Source organism: Neophocaena asiaeorientalis, unplaced genomic scaffold (assembly GCF_003031525.2).
Source record: "Neophocaena asiaeorientalis asiaeorientalis breed wild unplaced genomic scaffold, Neophocaena_asiaeorientalis_V1.1 scaffold65, whole genome shotgun sequence".
Lineage (NCBI taxonomy): Eukaryota > Metazoa > Chordata > Mammalia > Artiodactyla > Phocoenidae > Neophocaena > Neophocaena asiaeorientalis.
In genome coordinates, this window is record NW_020173215.1 from 537,294 (window position 1) to 543,293 (window position 6,000).

A 6,000-nucleotide genomic window follows, 5' to 3' on the forward strand; every position below is an offset into this window, starting at 1 on the left:
TAACTTCGATGTTTATTAGTTTGAAGAACTGTAATTTCTGAAAAACTGACAAATTTGTCTCATAAGTTTAAATATTGAAACTGTTTAAAGCATGACTAAGAATTAACAAAATTTATGAGAAAATATAGATGAGGATCTGTGATGTTCTGTGAGTAATTAAAAACACTTAGCACTTCAAAATTAATTTCTCTTTTATCTGACAAAACAATGTGAATGGTTAGAAAATACGTATGCCAGTCTGAGAAAGTAGATGACACCATTCACTTCTCTCTTCACCATGTGGACAGCAACTGTATAAATGGCCCTCCCAGAATAGTTTAATTTAGGGTCAGGTAAGAAGTAGGTTAAAAATGAAGAGGCCAAAAGAATTGTAAAAATGCTTATGATATCATAAAAATGATCATTTTAGCTTTCGCTTACCACACAGTCTTACTCCAACCAAAATATTTTCCTATCACCCCATAAACGTCCCTACACTGTTCCTCCCTTTATGAGCAAAAAATGAAGTTTTAAGGGATGTTTAATAGCCAGCAGCTTTTTGGCTGCCAAATACTGCATCTGGAGGGTAGTGTACTCTTCATGTATGGGAAGAAAAACCAAAAAACAAAAACCTGTTGTTTAATTTTCTTAAAGTCCACCAGTGTTTTGCATCAAGACATTTAAACGCTTTGAATGTGGGGAAAGACACAGGAGCTCCTTAAGGGCATCTGAAACCAGTGTATTGTTCCCAGAAAGCAATGAATAACAGCGATTGTATTTGACCACGTTCAATACGTAGGTTGAACAAGTGCTAATGTGAGTGAGTTTAATGCCAAGTAAAGGAGGCACGTCATGGGAATTTGACATTCATTTTATTCTACTGTGATTACCTCTACTTGAGGCTATAATGAATCATAATAGTTTTCCTTGCTAGGTAATAATTATAATTTTCTGAACACATAATTTATTAAAAATAAATTTCTTAAAATAGATGTTAGGACAGGGAAAAAATTCTGCTTTAGGAAAATTTAAATGAGGAGCTGGTCTTGTAAGAGTACATCAAAGCAAGGATGACCCCAGGATCATGATATATTGAGTGGGGCTGCTTTTTAAACAATATGCTTCGAGATTTTGTTAACAGGAAAAATAAAAACCATAAAATACTGTTTTTACTTTGATAGTTTCTCACTGGGATCAAAGTTGTTTCCTCTGCCCCTTTACTTTAGAAAGAAGTTTGGTATGACGACCGTGATATCAGTGTATCACCTTCAAGAAGTGGCAGATTTTACCCTGCAGAACCTAAAATGGTTCAAGTAGAAAGGGGTCAGTTCAGGAGAGGAAGAGGGAAAGATGACCAGCACTCACTATTCAGTTCCTACTCTGTGGCCTCTCATCTCCCTGCTTTCTTCTCTCTTTCTCACCTCCCTTGAGAGGGGGGTATGGACTGCAGCATCTGCCTCATCCACCATCCTTCTTCTGGACTCCAAGTCATATACACCTAAAAGGTTAACCTGAAAACCATCTCCTGAGCATTTTAAGTTACTGTAAAGGACCTACCTGTCTCATTCTCTTAGAAATACAAAAGTTTTACTACTGTAGAAAAAAATATGTTAACTACTAACTTCTGAGTAATTTTCATCATGGGTAAATGGAGAGACTCTAAACATTAATTTGGGTTGCTGAGGAGAGGGGGCAATAGAATGGGACTCAGGAGCTTACAGAGTCCTTGTAATTCTCCACCTGGAAGAAAATGGTGTGTGGGGTGGGATGGGATGGGGAGGTAATCCCTACTTCTTTGCATTGTGGTTATACTGAAGGAAAAGCTAGACTATACATAACTTCAAAACACAGAAACAATAGTTTGTTTGCCTGCTTTTCTTCCTTCCTTCTTTCCTCCCTTCTTCTCTTTCCTTTCCTCTCTTTCATTCTTTTTTTTTTAAACTGGTAAAATTTGCCAAATATGGACCTTTGCTACCAAAGGTCCATATTTGGCAAATGTGGGGTATCATCTTTCCTAGAAATCGTTCAACATCATATGTTGTCTTCTACGCTTCTATAATATCTATAGTATCTTAGAGGTTGTCAGTATAATCGGTTAATCCTCAAACTACTCCTGTGAGCTGAATTTCTATTTTGCTTACACATTTTATAATAATTTATATGAAACTGATCAATGTTTATTATAGGCCTGCTGCTAAAGTGGGTTATACCGTTGTATGCTGAGTTCTTTCCCTTGAGGTAGATAAAATCTCATCAACGAGACAAGACTTATACATACAGCACAATTATAGAATAATAAACTGTGATGCATAATAAAATGCTAAATTTATACAATTTATAAATTGTATAAATTTATACAATTAAAGGCTAAATTTATACAATTAAAGGCTAAAATGCTTGTTATTGATACTGAATGTAACCGGTTGAGAGGAATGGGATAAACCAGCAATTCTATATTTATTCAAGCTTCTAGTCACCTCCCCCCTTTGCCAATTTCAGACACTGTGGCCAGGTTAGCCTATTGTCAATCCTTGTTCAGAATTCTTATTGGCTTCCCTTGTGCACAGTCGTGATTCTCACAGTGGAAGTACCTATGGGCTTCTTTTAATGAAAAGTTTTTCACAGACCAAGAACCCTGAGAATATGTCTCCAGATCCACAGGTTATGAGAACCCAAGTTTGAGCAACACCGACTTGAGAACCTGAGGGTAATTATTTCTTTAAATTATCTTTCACTTGAAAGAAATTTTGTCTTTATACACAGAGAAACATTGGCGTGTACAATAAGTCCTCAACTATTTAGTCTCTCACTCAAGATGAGTTTTGTATTACATGCCAGATGTGGAAGTCAAACCAAAAAGCTCACTGGAACCAACACAAGTCCTCAACTTACCTACACAACTTTTTTGTATACATTCTGCCTTCAGCCTGGAATACACTTTCCTTTTTCTTTTTTTCCATCTGTCCCCCTATTTTCTTTTTGCCAGAACCTAGGTCAAACAAATCCTTCTTCACACATCTCTTGATGCTCACAACTAGGATTCTCACCTTCCTCTGATGTCTCAGGGCAGATTATCTGTGCCTCTTTTATGACACGAAACATTCAACATTTATTATACTTAGGTGTGTGTGTGGCTTTTCACTTCTAAACTGCAAGCAGCTAGAGGAAAAGGACAGGATCTGATTCATTGTCTAGAAGCAGCTGGCCCAATATCTTGCACAAAAAAAAGGTGCCAAATAAGAAGTCAAAGAAATAACTACATGGGTCAATGAATAGAGTGAAGCTTGAGAAAAGCCACAAATGGTCGATAGAATGTAGAAAGTGACTGAAGAAGGGATTTTTTGTTAAGGGACTTAGTAAATTTCTCATCCTATACCTGAGCTGAGGATTTAAGAACTCAGGAGAGAAGATATAGCTACTTTTCACCCTATTAATGAAATAGAGTTGGGACTTCCCTGGTGGCACAGTGGTTAAGAATCCGCCTGCCAATGTAGGGGACACGGGTTCAAGCCCTGGTCTGGGAAGATCCCACATGCCACAGAGCAACTAAGCCAGTGTGCCACAACTACTGAGACTGCACACCTAGAGCCCATGCTCCACAACAAGAGAAGCCACCGCAATGAGAAACCTGTGCACCGCAAAGAAGAGTAGACCCTTCTCACCACAACTAGAGAAAGTCTGCGCGCAGCAATGAAAATAAATTTTAAAAATAAATTAAATTAAAAAAAAAAAAAAAAAGATATAGAGTTGTTTCCTAGGTGAAAATGTGTGCTATTGAGGAGAAATTATCTGAAGATCCAAACTTGTCAAGGGAAATTTATCAAATACTTAAAAAAAAAAATCAAATAACTTCCGTAACTTGCTATGATTCTTGCCCCTTGAAGAGCAGCGAAAAAAAATGTGTTCAAATAGTCCACACTGTTATCCACCATATATTTCTTATCAACTCTTTATAGTTGTATCCAGATAAGTTCTCGTCTACTCTTAATAGACTGAAAACCTTTGTCTGGAAACTGAAGTGCTCCTACTAGAATATTACTGTTAGAGGCATGTATCCTCTAAATAATGTGTCTGTAATTACCTTTCAGAATCTTCTGACTGATTGGTGAGCATGACTAATTTGTCTTCATGTTTCTCATTTTTATTTAAGAGTCGTCCACGTGGAAACTAAAAGGAAAAAATATAAAGAACATGAGACTTGGCCGTATCTCAAGGGAAGATAACAACGTCAGTCAATGGAGGAGAAACCACTTGTTAAATGCATTTTTCCCAAAAGCCATGTTTTTATTCTCATGTCTTGTTTTCAGCACTGACAGTTACGAGAAGACAGACCGTGAACTTGCCTTCTGTCTAGTTTCAATCAAAGGTAAAATACTGGGTGTAAACATAAGGACTCAGTCTCCCAGTTAAGGAAGAGTCTCATGACAGGGAGAAATTGTCCAGGAGCAAGTGAAGAAAGCTGGACATTCCAACGCACGAGTCATAAACTGTTAATGCTGTCAGACTGACATGTTTGTAGTTCAATTAGCCACAGTCCAGGAATGAATTTTCCAGGAGTGCCTAACAACGCAGTGACACCAAGAACTTTCTTCTCAGAATCTCATTTATTCCAGCTTTTTCTCCAATAGAAGTTAGTGATTATTTCCATGATTTTCAGGATAACAAGGGAACTGCTAATGTGATCATTAAAAAAGGAGGAAATTTTAAAAGGCGTGTAAGACAGAATTTTTTTCATTTCCCAATTTTTTCCCCTATTTAATATTAATTGCAACTTAAGCACCAAACTGTGGTCAAACATTACACAGACATCATAGTCCCTCATGGGGATTATAGTAGATTCTTGAGATTGAAGCATTTGAAGACGTGGGTATGTTTTAAAAGCCAATTCCTGCAGGCAGTTAACACATTTGAAATGCATCTGGAAACCACTAATTGCTGTGATCCCATAAGAAAAGTTAGGCTGTTCAAGTGTGTGGGAAACATGAAGCCAGTTTGTTTGAGTTTTATGAGTTTCTTTTTAATAGTAACAACAACAAAAAAAAGTTTTTTTGTTAAATTGCTCCAAGAAGGATTTGTTTTAGCTATTGGCAGGCTGTCTTTACATAGTGTAGGAGGGTGGCTTTTTTATTTTGTTTTTTTTCAGCTTGTGACAGCTGTTTAAAAGTCATCCATTACCACCATGGTAGCCAGTTGCTAGATGAAAGCAAATGCCTTTCAGGACTGTTGTAGGAATTAGACCACCAACTAGTACAACTATCTTTTAGCTATATAAAATTGCAAAATTGCCCAGTTTCTTCATGTGGCACTCTGGAAATACCATACAATTCTGCAGGTGCTTTGAAAAGGCATGCAAGTGAGGTGCTACCTGACAAAGCATGACTTGCAATTAAGTGTGCACTCTGTAATTTCTGGAAGATGAGGTTTTTAAAACAATTCATTTATAAAATAAAATTGCAGTAAGTTTTAAAAAATATCTTCAATGGTTTCATTATTCCTAAAATTACTTTTTAAAAAATGTTAATTTCCTAGCAGACCTGAAATGACATATGGAGTCCTGGAGTATTAGAGAATCATAGAATTTGAGACCTTGGAGAATACTGAGAATTATGACATCATCATTTTACAAGAGAGGAAACAGAAGCCCATAGAGGACAAATGATTTGACTAACTAATGCCTCATCTAAGATTAGATGTCAAGCCATTTGACCCCTAGTCCATGACTTTCTATTGTTGTTCCACAATTGAACGTTATACAGGTGAAATTTCAAGTTTGAAATAAGATGAGATCTAATGTTAAAATATTTAAAAAGTTATATATGAAATGTTTACATTATAAATGAAACCTCATAAAAACATATTTCTTAGGCAAGGACATTGTATTATTTGAACTCTGATGGTAAAAAATCCCCGAAAACAGCATGTGGAGAGGGAAATTTCCAAACTTAAAATGTTATAGTTTATACCACAATGAAAAAATAAAAACAACAAACAAACCAACAAACCAAATGTTATAGTTTAAAA

At 36.2% G+C, this 6,000-nt stretch overlaps 1 long non-coding RNA gene across 1 annotated transcript in view; it reads left to right on the forward strand.

The window, feature by feature from the left end:
• Positions 1–4,750, forward strand: part of LOC112399784 (uncharacterized) — a 29,003-nt gene extending 24,253 nt beyond the window's left edge. Inside the window, exon 3 of the long non-coding RNA XR_003003312.1 lies at positions 4,130–4,750. This is a non-coding gene — a long non-coding RNA (uncharacterized LOC112399784). The remainder of the gene's footprint in view (positions 1–4,129) is intronic.
• The last annotated feature ends 1,250 nt before the right edge of the window (positions 4,751–6,000 follow it).